The sequence below is a fragment of the Equus asinus genome, chromosome 22, assembly GCF_041296235.1.
Source record: "Equus asinus isolate D_3611 breed Donkey chromosome 22, EquAss-T2T_v2, whole genome shotgun sequence".
NCBI classification, from domain to species: Eukaryota; Metazoa; Chordata; class Mammalia; order Perissodactyla; family Equidae; genus Equus; species Equus asinus.
This window is the reverse complement of record NC_091811.1, coordinates 30,576,233-30,599,946: the sequence shown is the minus strand read 5'-3', so window position 1 is coordinate 30,599,946 and position 23,714 is coordinate 30,576,233. Positions and strand designations below refer to the sequence as shown.

Genomic DNA, 23,714 nt, shown 5'->3' with positions numbered 1-23,714 from the left:
GAAAACAAAAATGCTAACTCAGAAAGATATTTGCACCCCCATGTTCATTGCAGCATTATTTACAACAGCCAAGATATGGAAACAACCTAAGCATCCATCAATAGATGAATGGATTAAAAAAAACTGTGGAATATATATACAGTGGAATATTATTCAATCATAAAAAAGAAGGAAATCTTGCCATTTGCAATGACATGGATGGACCTTGAGGACATTAAGCTTAGTGAAATAAGTTAGACAGAGAAAGACAAATACCTTATGATCTCACTCGTGTGTGGAATCTAGAAAAAAAAACTCATAGGTACAGAGAACAGATTGGTGGTTGCCGTAGGCAGGGGGTTGGGGGTGGCCGAAAAATGGTGAAGTCGGTCAAAAGGTACAAACTTCCAGTGATAAAATACGTAAGTCCCAGGGGTGTAATGTACAGCATGGCGACTATAGTTAAATACTACTTTATTGTATATTTGAAAGTTGCTAGGAGAGTAGATCTTCAAAGTTCTCATCACAAAAAAAAAAAATTATAACTATGCATAGTGATGGATGTTAATTAGACTTAATTGTGGTGATCATTCCCCAATATATATAGATATCAAATCATTAAGTTGGACATCTGAAATTAAAATAATGTTATATGTCAATTATATCCCAATTAAAAATAATTTTTTTTAATTTAAAAAAATGAAAATATGAGTTGTCTTGTTAAGAAAAATAACTTACTTGGGGCCAGCCCAGTGGCATACTGGTTAAGTTCACTCACTCTGATTTGGCAGCCCAGGGTTCATAGGTTCGGATCCCAGGTGCAGATCTACACACAGTTCATCAAGCCATGCTGTGGTGGCATCCCATATACAAAATAGAGGAAGATTGGCACAAATGGTAGCTCAGGGTCAATCTTCCTCACCAAAAAAAAAAAAAGAGAGAGAGAGAGAAAAGAAAATAAAAATAATTTACTCAAAAGGAAGGAAGGCCAGATTCAAAGAGCTGTCTTATTTTTTAGGCCAGTTTTGATTCTAACACAAATATACTTGTGCTTCTTTTCATTTCACTGTCATTCCAAGCTTAAACTAGGCCTATGATTTTTCTATTCCTTGTCAGGTTCTTAGGGGTGTAAAAAACCACTTTTGGAAATTAAGCAGAACAAATTTTAAATAAAGTGATATTGTTTTTATCTTTGCCCCATTTTTGCTGAATATTTGGAAGAGAGTTTAATTTTTTGGTGCTTAGGACCACACTTCATGTTCAATGAATGAAAGAACCCACCATATTTGTAAACTAACTGGGGCATGGTACTCAATCCAGATTTGTAGCAAACCTTCACTCATATTGCAAACAAGGTGGAAAATTTAACTATTTTACAGCATCTAGCAGCTGTCTTCTTTTGGTGTTCCTATGCCTAGAGTCAAAACCCACAGCTTGCTGTATGACCATGCTTAGAACTCAAATTTTTCTAAGAGTTCTCTTTATTCCCTTCTAAAATATTTTTAAAACATTAACCATCATGATAGTACACAAAAATAAACAAACAGGGAAATTCCTTCCAAACGTAGCCCTGAATGTATGCAATAGGTAACTTCATTTTACTACGAGATGCTCACAAATGTTTTACTATACAGTTTGTACACAAATTGAGAATAAAGATCAATGAATTGCCCTCCTATGTAATTCATTGCTCATTAGAAGACTGTTAGAAAAGATCTAGCAACTAACCCTTGCTGGCCGGAAAGACCTACATACGGTTCATCTCTTTGTGGTATGCACTAAATCAGAGCTTTAAAGAGAAATAGGTAGGGAAACTAAATTGAATGTTCTCATTACAGAAGACAAATGGCAAAACAGATGGGGGAATATAAAGCAATTCCAGCTCTTCGGCACTTTGGTTCTTCCCGAATTAAACATTTAGACCATAATGATTTGAAAATATATCCGGGAAAAAGCAGGAAAAACAGAATGGCATGCAAATTTTCCTGGAATGCAACCCACAGTCACGACGGTGGAATTTGTCTGGGCCTCAATAAAATCAGAGAGTGTGAAGATTGATCTTTTAATACAAAATTAACATATGACCCAAAGCTCTCTGACGCTTTCTGGTACTCAAAGGGAAACTGTTTTAGCAAGTAAGGTATTTCTTTTTAAGGCTGACTGAACCCTCAGCTGGATGGCAATATTCAATTCACGTCATATACTTGACCAATTTTTGTAACGCTCATTTGGTAGTACGAGCCAAGAGCAGCTGTAGAATAAACAGACTAGGAAACCCTCTGCTTCAATTTCACTGTGAAATTTCACTGTGAAATGTGGTCAGCGATCTGTTTGCAGAAAGACATTAACCAGTATGACTTCAGTTTCAGTCTAAAGACTCAAGAAGGGTAGTGAAAAGGACAATGGAGAGGAAGGAGAGAATGAATGAGAGAAGGCAGAGGAGCGAAGAAAAACTTGGATCTTGGGTGCCCTAAATCATTGCTGTGAATGAACCTGATAACAGAGTCATTCAAAGAACAGAAGTGTACTATAAATACACAGTGTACCAGCCTGGCATTCCTACACAATTACCGCTGCAACATAATTAATGGGGTATTAAATTCTTTCTTTCCTTAAGCAAGAGCAACATCAAGTGATTACAAAAGGGAACTGACTTCAAATAAAACAGAAAATTATGCCACAGTTCAGCCTTAAAGACCATAAAAGTCAAACACAATAACAAAGGCAAATTTAAGCCCTACATCCCAACACTATCATTTCTGAGGGTTTCCTCTGCAGTGGCCTCAACCAATAAAGAATAACATTCTCTCAAAAGACTAAACTAGACGAGAATCTTCAGCCCTACTGACACCACGCTGCCCAATCCTACTGGTCTGAGAAGGGACAGAGATGCTGAGAGAAACAAACTTTTAGGCTATTGGAATGCTCTCCCTCCAGAGTTCCAGGAAAAATCAGAGATTAGGATATCCTGAAGGAAACAAAGGTTTCATTTTTATTACACACTTAGGGACAAGCAAAAATTAATTATGGAATAGGAAAAGCTTATCTTTTGGGTCCTGATATTTTTGTTTCCTTCCTTTTAACAAAACAAAACAGCAAGGTTCTTGGGGACGGAAGAGAGTGATGGATTTAGGGAAAGAAACACTTAACTCTGCTACTTCCTAACCATGCATCATTCGTCAAGTTACTTAATCTCCTCATCACATTATTAAGTTCTAATTCAGGAAAGGACATAAAACACATTTATGCTTAACCCTGACTTCCAGCCAGGGCCGTATGAGGCAGTGCAGTCCAAGAGATCATCTCCCCTCTTGCATTAGCCATGGAGTTTGGCATGGGCGCATTGCCTGTGTGAAATAAAGACACGTCTATCAGCAGAGCTAGGGAGCAATTACACGGCAACACGAAAAGAGATGTAAGAAGCAAATAACATGCTCTATAGTAAAATGTAAAGAAAGTTGGAGCTCACGTAAGACACATTTAGGAAAGGCAGGGCTAAGGGTTCCAAGCTGGAAAAGTGAGTCACCTGTTGATCTCAGAGAATCTTGCCACTCCCGACTGCCTCATCAATCTCAGTCCTCAGGGTGCTGCTCTCAGCTGGCTGCCAATTCTCCTCCCTCAGCTATCAGCAGTCTTTAAGTAGAGTTCCTCCCTTGGTGTTCACGTATATGTAGTCAAAGTTTTGAACTTTCATAGATCATTCACGAAGTCTAAAAAGCTACTAGATCTCAACGGAATGAATCTCTAATTGTAAAATTTTAGAAAAGATTACAAAGCTTCAGGAGTTTGGGAGATTAGGGTGTCTGTATGTTGAGATACCTCTCATCTCATATCTGTGAGTAATTACATTCTCTTACCAACCGTAAGACCAGCCCTTAAGGGGTTGTTTTAGCCTGAAATCTGCAAAGAAAAGGTGACCTTTCACCTAGTCAGTTCTTTATTTTTTCATTTGCTCATATCGAGTTTGCCTAATTTATAAATTATTTTCTGCTTCCAAAAAGCCTAACACAGTGCCTTGTAGATAATTACGTGATTGGTAAAAAATTCATTAACTTGAGTTTTTAGCCATAAGATTTCCAATCAATTCAAGAAAACCATTTCCATTTCTAACCAAAGAACTGAGGGGTGAGGCATTATGGATGCGACCCTGAGCTTCTCCAGAGTTCTCCCAAGTTTTGCGAGTCATTTTCCAAAATGGCAGCATCAGCAGCTCAACCACTAGCATTACTACTCTTGGAGCGCAGCCCCATAGAACAGGAAGTAGTCTGCATGCACGAGGGCAGTGGTTATACCACAGTGGTTTCAAAGAAGTCTTTGGGCTTGGAGCTGCATTCAAATCTCAACTCTCTCACTTAATGGTATATGACCTTGGTCAAGTTACCCAACTTTGCCAAACATCAGTTGCTCTATCTATAAAATAGAATTAATACCCACTCATTTTATTTGCAGCCTAAGCTTTTCCTTGTTTACCACACACAAACTTTCAGGCATTAGAATCCCCTAAGGCCATTACGGATTATATCTCATTGAAGTACACACCCAGGAACTTGCAAAATGAAGCCACAATAGACTAACGTGGAAAATTAATGTGAGGAATCACTGACTCACTTTTTATGCACAACATTCCAACAGCAATTCCTACAGTGGGAGCTATATGATTGGAAATGCTAGTCAGAAATTCACGATTAAATTTTTTTCATGGGTCAAGTCTAAACTGTTTGGCTCAAGTGACAACGAACTGCAAATAACTCTAAACTTTCTATTAACTAGAAAAGGTGGTGTCTATGCCATTGCCAAAACTTCATGGTGCATCTGGTCAGACAGAACAATTCACCTCTAAACAGAAGGACATGGCCACCTGGCTCTCCAAGTTAAATCCCAATAAGCCTGCACTTGTGTTCTTGACCCAGGTTTGGTAATAGGGAATCATGGCTTTGAAGCATTCTACAAAGTCTGATGCTCTTCGTCTTTGTGTACATCGCAGGTGCCAAATGTAGACTCTCCAGTCTTAAGTGCTATTACATAGCCACTATCAAGTCAGATGACCCAACTAAAGAGACAGGGTCAGATCGGAGTCCAATTCCAAACTGGTGTTTCTGAGATAAAGGTGTCATCTAAAGATCACAACAGGGGTGGACATCAGGAGTGGCTGTTTTTCTGGCCAATCCTCTGCCCTGGCCAGAAGATAGCTAAAGGGAGTGTGTCGGGGCTGAACGCCAGAACCACCACTCCCATCAGTTATACGATTACAACTGCAGAATGTTTTGTGATTTGAATAACACTTCGTTCTTCTCTCCCATATTTCATCTTCCTTGCATCTACCTTCACTTTAAATAACAAAGCAATCCAACAACTTACCCAAGCCTCTAATCTCATCCTAAGTATTTCTGAGGCCAAACTATAAGTAATAAAAAACATGCAGTAATGAGAAGTCATTTCAGAATTATCTGTGTTTGTCTATGTAGGGTAAAGTTGGAGCAGATTTGTTTACAGTTCACTATGAAATATTGGAGTTTCCTAAGCTTAGAGTTCCTCAGCTGGAACACAAACCCTCGCACACACAATATCCACATGGGCCACTCCACATCACCCCTGTGAGACTTGAAAGGGCAAGAAGAATTGCGCGAATGTGAAGCTCACGTTGCTTGTTGTGCCACAATTAATAAAGTCCTTTGTCTCTGACCCAGGAATCTCATGTCTTCTGCCAGCATCTATGAAACTGCGGCAGGCTAACTCGTTAGCTGGCAAATAGGGCAAAATCTCAGACCCTTTGCATTTTGTGTGATAAATGATGCTTTCCCATTTGTCATTACTTCTGGAAAAATGGAGATGGTTGAACAAAAGCTGGAATATTGTCAGTTTCAGAAAATACACATCCCAAGACTATTGTTGTTTTGGATAGAATGCAAAAGCAAATAGGGTCATGAAAAACAAAAGAGTGGTGTGTAGTGTATATTGGGGTGCACTGCCCAGAGTCCCCCTTCAGCACCAAGGGAGTCATTCTCCCAGTTTCCAGGACTCTTGGCTGTGTCACTTTCTAAGAATTGCCCTCAGCAGAAGAAATGTGCCTCACCCAAAATTGCCCCCTCCCCAGGGGCAGCCTGCATTCAGTGACGGGGTACAAAGGCTTGAGCCTTTCTCTCAATTCAACACATCACCAAATGGCCATCCTAGAGCCATAATTCCCCATGGGATCACTGAGGCCACTGCTAAAACTCCATCACAACTGAACTCCTCCCTCCGCCCAATCCTGCTTCCTTCACTTCTATTCAGGTATGATTTATGAGAAAATAATCCAAAAAACTTCCTGAACAGAAACCTCAGAGTCTAGAATCTACTCTCAGGAGCATGCCCTGAGATGGGGAAAGCCTTTGCTTCTGCATATCCACAGGATTCTCACCAAGACTTTGTGACAAAGTCTAGACCTTAAAGAGTCCTCTGCAATTTACAACTTTCTTCTACACTTCAATTTCACATATGCTCAAATTCCAGACTAATCCACTAATAAACAAAAAACTCACCATTAGGAATTTCTAATTGAGGTCACCAAAGGGCATATAAATGACTTGAGATGGGTCTCTTGAAAAACCTCCTGGATGGAGATGGAACATCACAGAATGTGAAACTCAAGGCAGATTAAATAAAGATTTGGCATATGTTTACATTTCCTGAACCTTGTACATTTTCTAAAATGATGGTCTGCTTCTAAGACAACAGACCAAAAGCTGTTGAGGCACTAGCATCAGTAAATAAGGAGGGAGGGAGAGAATTGAACAATTATCTGACCGACATAGCCAGAATAAACAGCCAATATAATTAGGCCTTCTGGGGGCCTGCCCCACAGCCAAGCGGTTAAGTTCGCGCGCTCTGCTTCGGAGGCCCAGGGTTTCGCTGGTTCGGATCCTGGGTGCGGACATGGCACCACTCGTCAGGCCATGTTGAGGCGGCATCCCACATGCCACAACTGGAAGGACCCACAACTAAAAATATACAACTACGTACTGGGGGAATTTGGGGAGAAAAAAGCAAAAAAAATAGAAGATTGGCAACAGTTGTTAGCTCAGGTGCTAATCTTTAAAATAAATAAATAAATAATGAGGCCTTCTTTTCATTTTTGTTTCTTAGTATATTAAAGGATTTTTTTTTTTTTTTGATAGAAGCAGAGTTCCTTTGCCTGAAAGATGTGAATGCTGAGACCCTGATCACTTAACCTAAAATCATCCATTACCTGGGTATTTTTTAAAATTCCAAAATCCTATGCATAGGACTCAACAGGCATTTTGAAAGGAGTATAGAAAACAGTTTTGTCAATGTTCACGTAGTGAAGATTTTGCTTTAATGAAAGAGGAATTGGGTTTTTGTCTTTCTGCTAACAGCTAATGGAGCTGGAAAATCAAAAGGCGCTAGGGTAATTATTTTCCTTAAAAAGCAAAAGCTTTTAGCACCAACTCTTCAACCTCAGAGCAAAAAAATCTGCTTACTATCAAAAACAAAAGTTCACCCAAAGGTAATTCAGAGTCAGTTGCCAGCCTTTTCAGGCAAAAGAAAGAACAAATGCATAAGTCGCTGGCCTTGTTACAGCACAGTTTTTATAAAAGATTTAATGCAGTGTTTCCTTGCCAATTAAAAGTGAGTGTAGGATTTACCTTTCAGTTTTAATATCTTTGCCCGACTCTTATACTAGTAATATGAGCCAAAGGGATTAAGGAAACGACTGAATACATGTTTCTGCAAAACTGTCTTCACTGGAAATTATCTTCAGGGTAAAACAAAATGATAATAGGCCCCTGAAGTAGGGATAGGCTGGATTTCCTTCAGATATAATTGGTACAACTTGAAACGTATTTGTATTTCTAATGTCGAAGCCTGATTATCTGGCCATCCCAGAGAATCTGTGAGCTATCTAATACCCTTTAATCAAGCCCTTTCTGTTATAACCAGCAAGAGAGGATTCAAACTAAGAACAGGAAGCCACTGAATAACTGGGCCAAAGAATTTGCAGTCAACAGACCCTCAAAGAAACAGGAATCTTTGATTTTCTTCCCCAATTGGGTTTGAAGGCTGTGAAGATCCCATGACCATGAAAGGACTGGTAGTTCCCTGGACATGGGGCACAAGGGTTACTTACATGGTCACCTGTAGTAACTGAACACAGCACCTGCTGTTGGCAAGACTGTGTGTGTGATCCCTGCTTCCGCACAGGAAAGCTTAAAAAAGGAAAATGCCAAGCTCAATATTTTAAATTCTTGGCTCAAGTACAATCACCAAATAATGGGTTTCTACAACTACCTAAAAAAGAGTCTCTTATATCTTGGCTGAGATCACTGAAAGTCAAGAGACAGAGTGTGGTCTTAAATTGCACAAGTGCAATGTAGGTTCAGTGCACAGCCCTTCTCTTAGGTTAGGAAATTGATTGAGAAAGAGTGAGGCCCTAAGGGCTAGAATGGAGTCCACTGGTACCCCCAACTCTTAAAGCCACTAATCGTCCCTTGCCAAATGAAATAGTTTCCTCTTCCATCAAGTTAAGTCTGTTTCTGACCGTTACTAGAGGAGCCTTGATTATAAATACCTCGCCTAAGGTACGTACTTCTCAAGGGGTGGCAATGCTCCCCATATCCCACTCCTCGTTGCTTGTATATCTACAACTAGAAACAGATGCCAGCATGCCCTTTGAGGAAAACTACAAAGTCAACCCATGGAGTACACAATGAGAAAAATTACAAGAACTGGCTAATTTCTATCAGCAGAAATCTAGAGAATAAATGTGAAAATGGATTCTGAAAATGCTAGATCAGAGGGAGAAGAACATAATTTTAGATTTACTAAAGTTTTGAATATGGAAACAAATGCCAAAAGTGCTGGATCCAACATACCAGTTCTAGGTAACCCAGATTGCTTCCAACTGTATTCTTGGTTGCTTAACTCAAACCTCGATTCAATAGTGGCCTATGCTAAATGAGGCTCACATACCAGATTAGATAATGGAATGAAAAGAAAATACAAAGATCTGGAGAGACAAGAATAATAAGCTAAAATTATCGTATACAACTTATTTATCTGTCCCCAATTATGCCTCGTGTATACAAGGTCAAAACATCTACAGGGTGAAAACAGCTGTGAGATTAGAATACTGAGATCAATTGTCCTGAACACAGGAGACAACACAAGTGATGGTTTCCCCAAAGAAGGTCAGTGCCAAATTGACTTGCTATGTATATAGACCCAGAACCAGATTGGGGTTATGTCAATTACTTTTTTTAAATTATCATTATTATAAATTATCTTTAGAATGATTCTAAGGGGAAAGTTTGGTTCAAGAGTCTCAGAAAGATGTACAAATACACCCAAATCTTCCTTAAGAAACTGCGAGGTGCCACTCCTTGAGTCAGAAATTGTTACTCCAAAAGGACCCTGTTAATTTCAAAACTATAATTGTAAATTGTCTCAAAAGTAACAAAGAGGAGGCTACTTGATACCAAACCCATGGGCCACAGGTAAAGCTATACTTAAATCCAAAATTATACCATAAATGCCTTAATATTTGCTAATATTAAAAATAAAATAAGTTCTAAATGTAAAAAGTTAAAAATATCAAAAAATACTAAACTAAAATAAAGGAGGGAATTATTAAAGATAAAATTTAAATTTTGATCAGAAAGCAATAATAATAAAGAATATGTAAAACAGAAAGCTGGTTTTTAAAACATTTTTTAAAAACGTTAAAAATCCCTGGCAAATGGGCCGGTCCGTGGCCGAGTGGTTAAGTTCACGCGCTCCACTGCAGGCGGCCCAGTGTTTTGTCGGTTCAAATCCTGGGCATGGACATGGCACCACTCATCAAGCCACACTGAGGCGGCATCCCACATGCCACAACTAGAAGGACACACAACTGAGAATGTACGGCTATGTACCTGGGGGCTTTGGGGAGAGAAAGGAAAAAAATAAAATCTTTAAAAAAAAAAATCCCTGGCAAATTAGATTAATGGAAAAAGAGAAAAAGCAAAAATATACATCTTTAAGATAAAAAAGGTGAGAACCACAGGTATTTCTTATTTATTTTTAATACTGATGAAATCACAGATTTTTTTTAAGTGATTTAAAAATCATAAAAGAAAATGTATGCCAATCTATGGAAATTGTTTCAGACACAGTTTATGCACCACCTCAGATTCTCAAGACAGCACCTGTCTCCTGGAGGACTCAACCACCGCCTGCCACTTCTGCCATCACCCCTTCAACTGCAGGAATCTCTGATTATCTCGTTCTCTCCTGAGGTGAGTACCAGACTCTGGAAACATGGCCTCCCTCACCCTTCCCATCACGCCAGAAGCCCCAGAAGCTCTGATCACCTCAGCACAACTCAATCACATCCACGTAGCTCTGATTCCTCCTACCCCTTCTGGACTTCACCGGGGACTCCAAAATATTGGCATTCCACAGAGGAGGGATCTGGCTTCTGCAGCAGCCACCAAGGAGGCCAGGGGATGCAATCTGGAAGGGCAGGGAGTGAACGCTCCATGGGACAAACATTGACCAATGAGAGAAAGGCGATGGGAGGGAGCTGGCAGATAAATACAACTCCCTCTTCCTTCTAACAGATGACTCCAACACATAGTTTCTGTACAGCCTGTCTGAATGAGTGTCATACTCTTCACCCTTCAGCAAGCAGTGGGCAGCTGGATAACACGCCAACTTGCATTTGCCTGCCATCCTTCCCTGTCTCCTTTTTCCCTCTCTCACTGTCCCAGGATTGTGCTTCCCAATAAAACATTAGCACTCAAGCCTTGCTTCAGCCCCTGCTGTCTAGGGACCCCAAGCTAAGATAGTGAGGAATTTGAAAATTTAGAGAAAATGGTAGGTTTTCTACCAGAATAAAAACTACTATATTTGACCAAGTAGGAGGTAGAAAGCTTGAACAGATTAATAATCATAGAAGACACTGGAAAGTGAAATAAAGCTCTACCATTTCTAAAAAGACACCAGGCCCAGGTACTATAACAGCTGAATTATATCTAACTTTTAAAGTACAAATAATTCCTATTTTATCCATTCTCAACCAGAAAATTCATTTTATTTAATGTATTATCATATTCTTATTAACATAATATAATAAATATAGTTCAAAAAAGCTATTGGCAAATTTCATTTATGAATAAGGATGCAAAAATTTTCAAATGATATCAAATAAATTCTGGCAGTACATTAAAAGAACAATTCATCATAACTGATTTTTAAACCACAAGCAGGTCACATCAATGTCAACATGTATAAGGGAATTCAATAATTTTCTCAATATAACCAAGACCCTTCAAGATCTCTCTCTCTGGGCCAGCCCGGTGGCACAGCAGTTAAGTGTGCATGTTCCACTTTGGCGCTCTGGGGTTCTCCGGTTCAGATCCCAGGTGTGGACATGGCATCACTCGGCAAGCCATGCTGTGGCAGGCGTCCCATATAGAAAGCAGAGGAAGGTGGGCATGGATGTTAGCTCAGGGCCAGTCTTCCTCAGCAAAAAAAGAGGAGGATTGGCAGTGGACATTAGCTCAGGGCTAATCTTCCTCAAAAAAAAAAAAAAGATCTCTCTCTCTCACACACACACACAGAAGCACTGTGACCACATGAATAAAACATATTAAAGATACTTCTGGTTCCTCCCAAAATCTTTTCAAGTCTTCCTTGTGCTTTTTCCTCATTCCTCAACCATTGGCCACCAGAGTGTCTTTGAGGTCAGCAGGCCTAGCCCACAGCATATTCCAACATGGGTAGAATTGGCATTTGAGGAAAGACCATTCTACTCTGTGTAAGCCTGACTTGCGCATTGTAGTATGTTTATCATTTCTGACCCTGGGCATCAAATTTCATAGCGGTCCAAGTCACTGACAACGGAAAAGCCCTCATATGTTTCCAAGTGTCTAATGAGGATGACCCATCCCCATTAAAAGCCGCTGGAGGGAATTCCACAGACAGCTACGCCTGCGCCTATATCCCACTAACTGCTAAACTCCCTCCTCCTCAGATGACCTATTACCAGCCTTTTTCCCACCTCCCCATTCTAACCTACTCTCTTCAGAAACTGAAGAAGGCACCCACCATTTTAGTTCTCTTGGCCTTTCCCATCTGAATATGCTAGAACATCAGGGCCCAGAAAATACAAATAACTGGATAATGAGGTTAATATGAACCTCCATACAAAGTGCAGAGGAAGCAGCAATGTCCACGGGGTATTTGTCACGCGGTTTTGTCAATCTGTAAGGGCACTGGAACAAGAGAATTTCCACAGAATCAAAAATGACAATCTACCTTGACCTATTAGGTCAAAATATTCACAACGCACTGGAGCTCTTTTTCTCCTCTGATTCTCAACATAACAAATGTTAATGGTGCAGGCTCTGGAGAGAGACAGATATAAATCCAAATTCTACTCTTCTCTTTCCTCTATACACCCTTGGGCAATTTATTAAACAATCTGACTTTAGTCTTTCTCATCTATAAAATGAGGCAAACAGAACCTATCTCGTAGGGTTATTTGAATAATTAAAGGAAATAATGCTTGTAAGATGCTCAGTACCATAGCTAGCACATAGTAGGTGTTAAATAGCCTTAGCTCTTTGATTCTCTCCCTTAAACATCAGGCTAACACTTACTTCCACAGGCAGGTTTCCAAATTTATTTTAATTCTAACCATTTAACCCACTTTAAATGTTCCTTTTAGATATTTAAGGAACTTCAGCGTGACAAGACACAACAACTTACTCTTGAAAAAGAGTTACAGTTGAATGACTATCTCCCCAAAAGGCTGTGAGTAGAGATGGCAGAAAAGGGACCACCACAATGAACCCAACAGCCGCCATACTGTAGACACTGAGTAGCTATTTATTAAATGTGAAATGAATGAAAAACGAAAGCTCAAAATCATTTAGTGCCTCAGAAGGGCCCTCTACTATTTTAAATGGATTATTTCCGATAGTCACAACTACCCTGAAAAGTGCATGGTCAGCAACTGACTAGGTGTACCAGGGCCACAGAGATGCATCCTAAAAAAAAAAAAAACAGAAAAAACCTTAAAACACACTAACAGTCATGTAAAGTAACGATACATACATAAATTGTCAAAACTCAATAAATGCTACACTCAAAAGTTGATCATTTCTCTGTAAACATACTTTACAATACTTCTTTTTTTTAACTAAAAGAGCTGTAAACAAATATTGAAATCTAATTAATGATATGCATACTGAAGTGTTGGGAAGTAAAGGGCACTGATGTCTGTGACTTACTTTGAAATGCTTCTAGAAGTTAAGATGGATGACGAATGGATAGAGGGATGGAAAATGAATGGATATATGATAAAGTAAATATAGCGAAATGTTATTTGTAAAATCTAGATGGTGTTCACTGTACAATTCTTCCAACTTTTCCGTATTTTGAAATTTTTTCACAATAAAATATTTGGGGAAAAATGCATGCAAAACTATGGCTATTTTCTAAGCATACAAATAGAAACAGGCTATATACTGAACACATTAAAACTGTGCCTGGTAGATAGCAATCAATTTATACTTGCTATTACCAGAGCGGGTTTTGTAACGTTTTGTAAAAACATGCTTTGTAGAAAACAATGCTTAATATGTCTTACCAAAAGATGACTAATATTTCCTACCTTTATGCAAGTTTTTTGCTGAGTCCTCCATACTTTTTTACCTGCATCTTTTGCTAATTTGCTTTGCCTTGAATTGGTCTTTACCACTGTTTCCATGATTCTTAGCCATGCCGCTGGTCTCAATCCTTTGCGGGAAAGTAATATCTGCTTCCTCATGTGGAAGGATTTCAAACTAAAATGGAACCGGAGGATACGAATGGAGAATCTCACGCATGCGTCCTCAGGAAAACGAAACTAAAGGAGTGAGAGATCGATTTCCCTTAAATGCCTGATTTACAGAAAACCTACACTCATCCCTCAACCAATGAATATCCACTAAGAACCTCTCGCCATCCTCAAGCCAATGAACTTGCTGCTTGGACTCTAGCTAAAATCCCCCTTCTCTGCGCTCGTTACCCATAAATACAGCCTGCCTCAAACCCTCGACGGACTCACCTGTAGCTTGCTACAGTTTGCGTGCGCTGTATTGCAATTCTTCTGCTTTTCTCAAATAAACTCAATTTATGGTAATTTGAGCTTGCCTCAGTTTACCTATTTAGGTTGACACTCGCTTTAGAAGCACTTCTCACTTCAGGAATGACAAGAAAAGACCCACTTCCAGCTGTATGGTAGATAGTGAGGCAGTCTGTCATAGCGGAGAGCATCATATTTGCCATCAGCAGTGTCGATCAGATCGGATCAGAATTCCGATGCCACTCTCACTGACTGTCTTAGGAAGGTCACAGTTTCTTTGAGCTTCGTTTTTCTCATCAAAAAATTGGAATAATGCCTATTTCACAGAACTGTGGTAAAGAACAAGTAAGACAGGGAGGCTATAAATATCCTGTGCATGGGGTTAGAAATGATCCCTGAGCTGGCTTTCATTCTCCACAAAGTTTTAATTTTCTCCATGTTCTCCTGGATACTTTCTTTCACGTTGATAAACAGCAGTCATTGAAACAGTTCCTGAGAGAAAGTTCTGGGACCTCACAATTGTTGGCATAAAGTCTCATGCATAGGAACTTAGTCTATACGCTGTATCTGAAAGTACCTCATGATTGTTTAGTAGTAATACCTTTAATCTTCTAAAGTTACTTCATTGTATCAATTCTCCCTTTAGAATGAAGCATATCCAAAAGCTCTAATTCTTACCATGTGCCCTTGGAAATCAGGGTTGTTTTGGACAAGAGAAAATGAGTCACAAAACATGTGACAAGATTTCATACGTTCACGATGAATATAAGTCTGCTATTGATCTTTTGTTCTTTCTTTAGAACAACAATTTCCAACGTGGGCTGCACATACTCCAAGAAATAAACCAACTGATCCCCTGGAGGAAGAAAAGAAGAAAATATGAGAAATACTGTTTATATCTTTTTGCCTTATTCTTTGGAATTTCCATTTTTGTGTATAGCACTAATAATACACTAACACAGTATATATTAATTAAAAAAGTTTAGAAGGTACTGTTATGAATATATAAAAGCTTTGTGCTTCTTGATTCATCAAATGAAGTTATCATAACCAATCTACAGGGACAAAAGAATTTCAAATATTAAAATGAATCATTCCATTCATTGGGCAGGAAGTGTTCTTCAGGACTGAAGTCGTGATTTTCTTTATTAATAACAGTTGCCAGTATTTTCTATCAATAGTCCTTCGTAAGAGAGTAGTACAGATGAATTAGCCAGATTTTCCAACCCCAAAGTCAGAGAAATGCCTGTGAAAGCCTGGAGTGCAACACTTTCGGGATTTTCTGTGCAGAGGAGAACGCTCCTCTTGGAAATAAGCAGAATCACTTCACTAAAATGCCCAAGGTCATGTAACTAGGAAGGAGGAGAGTTGCACCTTGAGCCCTCATCTTCTCAGTCCCAAATCTACTGTCATTGTTTTAATTTATGCTATAGCTGCATCTTTCTGGGTGTCTGAAAACTCTACTATAGCATGGGAGCAACGTGGCATAGAACGAATGTGGTTTCATGCAGGGAGGAAACTAGAAAGCCTTCGGAAATGAGCTTTAGTCCTCCTTCTGCTACTTATCTGTAAGTGACATTTGAAAGTTATTTTAATCCCTCCAAACCTCAATTTCCTCATCCTATAAAGAGTAGACATTAATCCCTACCTTGCCTAACTCAAAGGGCTGTTAAGATGCAATGATATAAAGAATGTCAACGTACCTTACAACCTGTGAAGAATTTACAAAAGTCAGGCGTTGTTTTTAGGCATTCTCATTCAGAGGTTGCCTTGGGCAGCCATGAAGCCAGGACAGTCCTGGATATTTCTTATCTGTGTAGTGGAAGGCAGATACTCAACTCCAGTAATTTAAACACCATTTAATGTGGAAATTGAATCCCTATTCAAATTCAGCTTAAGATTAATCCAAGCAAAGAATTCAAGAAGGATGCTAGGAAAAGCTTTACCCATCTGTAGTTATGGAAGGCAACTTACGTATGCCTTAAAATTGGAAGGAAAATAGGGATGAAAAATGTTCAGTTTTGGTATTCTTGGAGAAGCAACTGTGTACATAATTCAAAAGGAAAATAAATGTTCTCATTCCTAACTCATCATCTTCTGGAAGGAAAATCAGAGCCATGTCTCTTCTTTCAAGCCAAGCTCAGAAACTGTCATTTAGTCTTCTTTATGAGAAGTGAATGTAACAAAAGAACTGCTGGAGGAATATTAAGAGCTAATACTTTCCTTGGACTCACTTAATTTTATAATATGCAGATGGAATGTTTATTTTAATAGCCATGTAGAGAGTATTTTAATACTTTAGAAATTTTCCCTAGAGATTTCGGCAGCTCACAGTTTACTATTCAGAAGAGTGAAAAAAGTATGACTGGTAACGCTGACAATCAAAAAAGGAAAACATTCTCCTCTCTCACTACCTTTTTATTGCTCATGTGGATTGGCCTGAAGGGTTTAATGGCCAAGGAGTTAATTAGAAATGTCTGTTCTGGTAGAAACATTGCTGTTATTGCTGTGGTTAGTGATTTCTCTTTTAACATAATTTTTAAAAGCTAAATTATCACCAAGTCGTGAAATGCTCTCTCTTGGTAGATTCATCTTCATTATTCTTACAAATTAACTGCAATTTCAGAGACAGTTCGGTGCCATTTTTCCAGTATGTTGAGTAGGTAAATGATCCAAAGGAGCTCTTAAGATTTCTAAAAGTCCTGCCAAGCCATTCCTTCCAAACCTGAGACCACACACCAGGATGGATACTGAGATTTCTTGCTTTCAAGACTAAGACAAATGATAAATAAGCCAAGCAAAATAAGATGAAGTGACCACTTTTAGGCCAGTTCCTTGCCTAAAATGCTTTTGGAATACAATCACCATAAAGTTGTCGAACACTCCCCAGACAGTGACCTGGCATTTCTTATGAGAAGAAAACCACCTCAGCCTGACAACTATGGGGAAGTGCATATGCAGTCCAATAGGCATACGGAGAAAGTCAATGACAATGAACATGGTGACACAGGAAACCAACCAAATTAGAACCTTAATGAAGTGTTCCCCCAAAAAAGTCTATCATTCGATTCAGCCTCTTCAGAATCAATATGAGTGGCATAAATTAGGCACTCAATAGTAACTGAATAAATAGGATGGAAAGTTTAGCCAGGCTGCAAAATTATCCAAAGATTATTTTTCTCTACAAATTTAACTTTCAATCCTTAGCCTTAAGGGCTGGAGAATGCTACTCATATTCTTAAAGAAGAACATAAATAACAAAGAGCAGACCTCTGACTCAGACCAGAATTAGCAAGGCCTACCAAGCAGGACATCGACTTACATTGCTTTGAATGGTCCTCAGTGTAGTAACAGATGTGTCTAGAATGTAAATACATTTTAGTGACATCAAAATATCCCAGCAATGAGAAAGGCTGTATAGAAATACCTGAAAAATACTGTTTTCAGCTCTTCAGTTACTGAAATAAGTAAACCTGGAAAAAATATACCGAGTAATAAAATATAAGCTTTCTGGGCCTCATTATCAGCAAATAAAGCAAAGAACTAGATGGTTGAGTGCCCGTAAAGTTTTTTGCTATGAATCAGAATTAAATCACACAGGAATTTGTGTTTTCTTTTTCTTTTTCCAAATAAGCTTGCATCCCTTTTCCAAAGGGTCTTACTGGGTCCATGTGTGCTACCAATAACTTTTATTGTCCTTCCGGATGACAAACCATTGTCTCCTCCCTCCTTGATGTCTAGCACTGTCCGTTCAAGTGAAAATGTCCGTTCATTGTGAAAATGGGATACATGAAAAAAGACTGAACTCCAAACTAATGCCATCATAAGAAGAAGGTAGATGGGAACAAAGAAGCAGGATAAAACTTCTCACTTGAATAGCAGTGGAGAGAGTTTTCATTCATAATGAAAGGCATCCAGTGTAATCTAGGGAGTTACCATCTGTTTTTAAGATCAACCACTGAAATCTGTGTGCTAATGACTCCCAAATTTTTCTCTCTAGTGTACCCCTCTGCCTGGACATATCTGATTATCTTCCTGCCCTGCCCCAGCCCCACTGCACCTGACCCCATGCATGCCTTCTGGAGTAACCAACTGGTATAATTTCTGACATTGTTTCTAAGGTGGCAATTAATTTAGCCCTGGAAACTGGAATAAACTTAAGGAGGCTAGAATTAACAGGAAACTCTTATATGGCAGTGTTTTAAGGTCTTTACATACATTAATTCATTTAATCTTCATAATCCCATAGAGTAGATACAGTCATTCACATTTTTATGGACAACAGAATTAAGGCGTAGAGGGATTAAGTAGCTGGCTTAAGAACACTCAGCTAGAAATCAGTGGAGCTGGAATTTGAACCCAGGCACTCTGGTTCCAGAACACATACCGTCACTCTTGTCCTAGGCTACCTCTCAAAAATAAACAAACGAAAATTGTGAGATGCTAAGTAGTCTCTTCATTCCTTACCTACTTGACACTGATTATGCTTGGAATTTTTCAGTTCCTTCCAGTTTGGTCTCCACGTGTTGAAGAAGATACACAAAATAGGAGATGAGCAGAACAAAGCCAATGGAAATAGTCAATACAAATGTGTTGAATGAATGAAATGCGGGGACCCTCTGCTTTCTCACAACCATCTGTTCACGTTAGTTCTTCTCAGCCAGCAGGCCTAATGCTTCCCTGTTGTTCTGCCTGCTCTGAATACAGGTTTGCTACGACCTCCTTCTATCTTTAGCCCTTGTTGTAATGAACCTAGAGGAAATTTGGCATTTGTCTTTTGTCACGTGTTCTCCTCTTGGGTCCATCTGCTCTTTTGAAGATGCATTCCTTGCATATTCACCAATGAAGCCACATTGGTTTCTGCTTTTTATCATTTTGGTAAAATATTTTAGGCATATGAAAATATAACAAACACCACTCAGCTAAAGAAATTTAAAATGCAAATGACTGCTTCAATTGAAGCCCCTGTGAATGCTGCAAGATCCTTGTTTCTTCGCTCTCCCCTGAATTAACCACTTCCCTGAATTTGGGGTACATTTTATACTTTTAATATGAATCTAGTAACAATGTGTAGCTCTACATGATTTTAAACTTTATAGAAATTGATACCAAACCTCTTAATCTCAAGTTCATGTGCTGATGCGCAGTAAGCCAATCACTGAGACACTGGTGCTTGGAGATGGTGCTTGGAGATGGAGAAAGGTTTACTCCAGTTGGCCAAAAGGAGAAGGCAGAAGATAGGTTCTCTCAAGTCCACCCACACAAGAGAAGAAAGCAGAGAGTTTTATACAGCTAAGGGGCTTGGGAGCAGGAGTTTCAGAGAAACAAAGAGGAAATCTGTGTTTCTTTCACTCCAGATAAGCTCTTGGGCAATCAAAGGCAGTTGGGGCCTGGTTATCTGGTGATCATAACTTCCTTGAAGGCATTCTTTTTCTTCTGCAAAACAAGCTCATGAATTCTTGTAACCCATGAGTCACCCCTCATGTTAAACAAGAAAACGGCAAATTAATGAGACTAACACAGTCAAAAGATAATCATGTTCTCATTGAATATTTATAGTAACCCTCAGGTACTCAGCTTCAGAAATGATGTCATGTTGTACATATACGATTCCCTCAACATTATGGGTTATTTTAATAACAATCATTTCTAGAGTGAAAGACTTTGTCCCCACCACACAGGTTAAGAAAAAGAACATTATTATTAGTATGGAAGCCCCCTTGATTCCATCCTGCTCCTGGACTCCCAGAAGTAACTATTGTCCTGATTTTTGCATTAGTCTTCCACTTAGTTTTATAGTTGCTATCACTGTGCGTATCCCTAAAGCAAGTATTACTCAGTTTGCCTGTTTATTATCTTACGATGTTTATCTATATTCTTCTAATGACTTGCTTCCTCCACTCAATATTTTGGGAAGTCTCCCACGTCAGCTCACATAGCAGTAGTTCCTTTATTTTCACCACAGTAGAGGAACACGTTCTATAGCAATACCACAAACGACCTATTCTCTCTTTGATGGGATTTTTATTTTATTGTTGTTTGTGTTGTTTTCATCTTTTTTTGCTATAAATATGCTTGACCACACCCATGGTATACGTATAAAAGAATCAGTCCATTATTATTCTGTGACTCAGGTTTTCTGGGGGAGTAACTTTAGTTATTTTTGTATTTTCTCAGTTTAGATATAAGCTCTGTCAATTTAGGATTTTCCTCTCTGATTTTTTCATCAAAGGGGGAAAACGTAGTCCAGGTAGCCTCAAGAAGAGCCATAATTTAACGTGGCAAGAAGGCTTCTGGTCCGCTATCAAACTCTGTCTTCCACGGACATTCTCTGGGAACTATTTCATCCTGGTTTTGTTATTTTTCTTCTCGTTTTGGTTTTGGTTTTGGCCATATTCTTTGTTGACATCGTCTGAGAGATGTCATATATACTTCTCTCAGGGACAAAAAAAGCTTCCAGATTGGGGCTGGCCCCATGGCATAGTGGTTAAGTTCACGCACTCCACTTCGGCGGCCCAGGGTTCACAGGTTCAGATCCCTGGCGAGGACCTAGCACCACTTGTCAAGCGACGCTGTCGAGCATCCCACATAAAATAGAGGAAGATTGGCACAGATGTTAGCTCAGTGACAATCTTCCTCAAGCAAAAAGAGAAAGACTGGCAACAGATGTTAGCTCAGGGCCAATCTTCCTCACACACACAAGAAAACTTCCAGATGCCTTCCCATACCACTCTATGACCATGAACAACTGGACTACCTCCTTAGGTCCTCTCTTCCTAGATTCGCATTGACCAAGGAACTTTCCACAGTCTTTACGTCTCCTCTGACTTCATCAGGAAGAGAAGATTGGCATTTACTGGTTTCCTAGGGGCACTGGGGACAGAAACAATAGAATTATCAGCAAAGTCTGAGGCTGCGGTGAAATTTCAGTCTATCTTGATGGTCTGGGTTAATTAGCTTAATTCCTGGGATTACTTGGAAAGCACAGGAAAGACTGCGCCCCTTGTGGAATAAACCAGTGAGATAATCCATTACAGAAAATTCTATTGGACAACACTGTCTTAAGAGGATCCTTCCATCAAAGAGAGCCAAGCGGGTATTCTAAAGGCATTAGAATTCAAATAGCAGGATTATTGATTTTGGCACTAGGCATCCAGATTCGCAGCTAGAGTAACCTGGTTTCACCTCAGCAACCAGGAGGACCAAAGGCCAGAGGGGGTTACACCAGGGGTAATAGGCAGTCTTTGAGAGACCTCAGGGATCACGCCTTCCCTTGAGCTAGAGGGAGAGACAGGGGCAGGGGCTGTGTTGTGGCTCATCATTAGGCTGATCTGAGTTATGCGGGAATGAGAGCTATGCGGGAATGAGATTGTCATTGTCTTTCACCCTGGCTGTTCTCCACGTGGCTGATACCTGCTACAAAATGAAGGGAGGAAATTTCTCCAATGGAAAATGTATATACTTTAATAATACAATATAGGCCCATTTCACCAAGCCTCCATGAAATTGATTGAAAATTTTTGTGTTTCAAATGTTTGTATTCATTTCATTTGCCATTCTCTGCACTTGGATATATAGACTTGTTCATCACTGCATAGCAATATATTTTAACGGTAAACCTAAACCCTTCTCCCTCTATGCTCTTTCTTTCTAAACAACTTTATAAAAAGAAGTTTGGGGGCTGGCCCCGAGGCTGAGTGGTTAAGTTCGTGCACTCTGCTTCAGCGGCCCAGGGTTCACTGGTTCGGATCCTGGGCGTGCACCTAGCACCGCTCATCAAGCCATGCTGAGGCAGCATCCCACATAGAAGAACGAGAAGAACCTACAACTTGGATACACAACTATGTACTGGGAGGCTTTGGGGAGGAAAAAAAAAAAGACGAATATTGGTAAAAGACATTAGCTCAGGGCCAATCTTCCAAAAAATAAAATAAAATCAAGATCCTTTAAAAATAAAATAAAATAATAAATAAAAATGAAAAGAACTTTGTATAGTTCTTGGTTATTCAGTGTAGTCTCATACTTTCTTCTCTCTCATTGTACCAAGCTTCGCCTGTGAGCCCTCAGATGTCAGTCCTCTCCCCTGCCCGGGCCTGCTCTGTATAGGAGGGTGCTGGCCCTGCAGACTGCGTTTGCAGCGTTCCCCTGTGGTTGGAGGATCTGAAATCGGCCAGGGGAGGTACTGGAGAGAGACTGGAGACATGGAGGGAAGAAGAACCTGGGGTATCTCTCCCACTCCCTCTCTGCCTTCAGCAGCATCACCAGCAAGGGCTCCTCTCCTCCCTCTGTAGTGCCAGCTCACACCCCGCCCCGAGGCCAACAGCGGCTTCGCTTTCCATAGAGTGATCCTGCCTCTGGGTTCTAGTAACACTAACTCGTCCCTCTGTCACTCCAGCCTAGAAGTAAAGTTAGCTCCTGCCACTGTCAATATTAGGTTTGGCTCACCATCTCCTGTTTGACTTCTCAGCAATTCCGTCACCTGTGTGACCAACTCCTGCACTAAACTTCCCCTGTCTAACTGTTCAGAGTGGTTTCCGTGTTCCTGGTGGGCTCCGATACATTTCTACAAGTCTGCTCAAGCTCACATGGGAAAGCTGGCAAGCGTCTTCCCCAGTTATTGCAAAGTGCTGCCGTCCCTCCCAGGAGTACATCAGTCTGCCTGCATAAGCCAAGTTCACAAAATTAAGTCCTCCCCCTAAACTGCATGCATATAGGGCTGCGTGTGTTATATCCTGCTCTGTTCTGTTTTTTTTTTTGTAATTATAATCTTCAAAAGCAAGAACTCCAAAACCTATCCCTGGCAGGCCACCATGTTTAGTGATTAGGGTGTGCCCAGTACAGTGGACCCCTGCTGGGGGAGTATAAGAGAAGGCTCCAAATTGGCCCTCTGACCACCGGGCCTTGTGCCCTTGCCCAGGGCTGACTTGGTCCACCCAGAAGAATGCCACTTTCTGAATCGTCTCTGTGGGGGTTTGCAAGCACAGTTTGCAATTTGTGTCTCCAGAGGGGTTTCTCTTTCTAACTTGCACAAAGGTAACGTTGTGCTAGAGGTGGTCCTATAACTGTGTCTTCCGTTTTCTTATCTCGATATACGTAGTACTGTAGATCTGAAGTCATCTAATTAATGGTGTAAATTTCTGATGAGGTGCACCAGGGGTCCAGGGCTCTTCCATTAAGAGGGTCCCTCAATCAATTTAAAACTATGGACCAAGAACAGTTTAGTGGATACCAGGGGAAAGGTGGGGTGGGGGGTGGGCACAAAGGGTGAAGTGGTGCACCTACAACATGACTGACAAACATTAATGTACAATTGAAATTTCACCAGATTGTAACCTATCAATAACTCAATAAAAAAAAAAAAAAAAAGAGGGTCCCTCAATCTTCTGCAAATCTACAGTGTTTTTATGTTCTGGATCACAATGCACTATCATCCATGGGTTCATCCACCATCCACATTGACTGTGAGCTCCCCAAGGGCAAGGACTGGGTCTTTTTCAGCATGGTGTCTGCAGGGCTTACCAATGTGCCTGGCACACAACAGGTGCTATCTGTTTACTGAAGGAAGACTGAATGGTGCTTCACAGTTTACAAAGGACTTTTACATATGTTAGCTCATTTAAAGCTC

General features: G+C 40.0%; 2 long non-coding RNA genes across 4 annotated transcripts in view; both read right to left on the bottom strand.

The window, feature by feature from the left end:
- The window catches only part of LOC106825543 (uncharacterized), a 31,509-nt gene extending 21,613 nt beyond the window's left edge, over positions 1-9,896 (bottom strand). Inside the window, exon 1 of the long non-coding RNA XR_011497019.1 lies at positions 718-9,896. This is a non-coding gene — a long non-coding RNA (uncharacterized lncRNA). The remainder of the gene's footprint in view (positions 1-717) is intronic.
- A 6-nt stretch (positions 9,897-9,902) lies between these two features.
- Positions 9,903-21,866, bottom strand: LOC123287826 (uncharacterized). 3 transcript variants are annotated; one of them, XR_011497017.1, is made up of 4 exons: positions 15,793-21,866; positions 14,072-14,945; positions 13,637-13,870; positions 9,903-13,010 (listed from the first exon to the last, which is right to left on the bottom strand). It is a non-coding gene; the product is annotated as an uncharacterized lncRNA (long non-coding RNA). The 3 variants fall into 3 exon arrangements; XR_011497018.1 differs by having other exon boundaries at positions 9,903-13,870; positions 14,072-14,418; positions 14,768-14,945; XR_011497016.1 differs by having other exon boundaries at positions 9,903-13,870.
- Between the last annotated feature and the right edge of the window lie 1,848 nt (positions 21,867-23,714).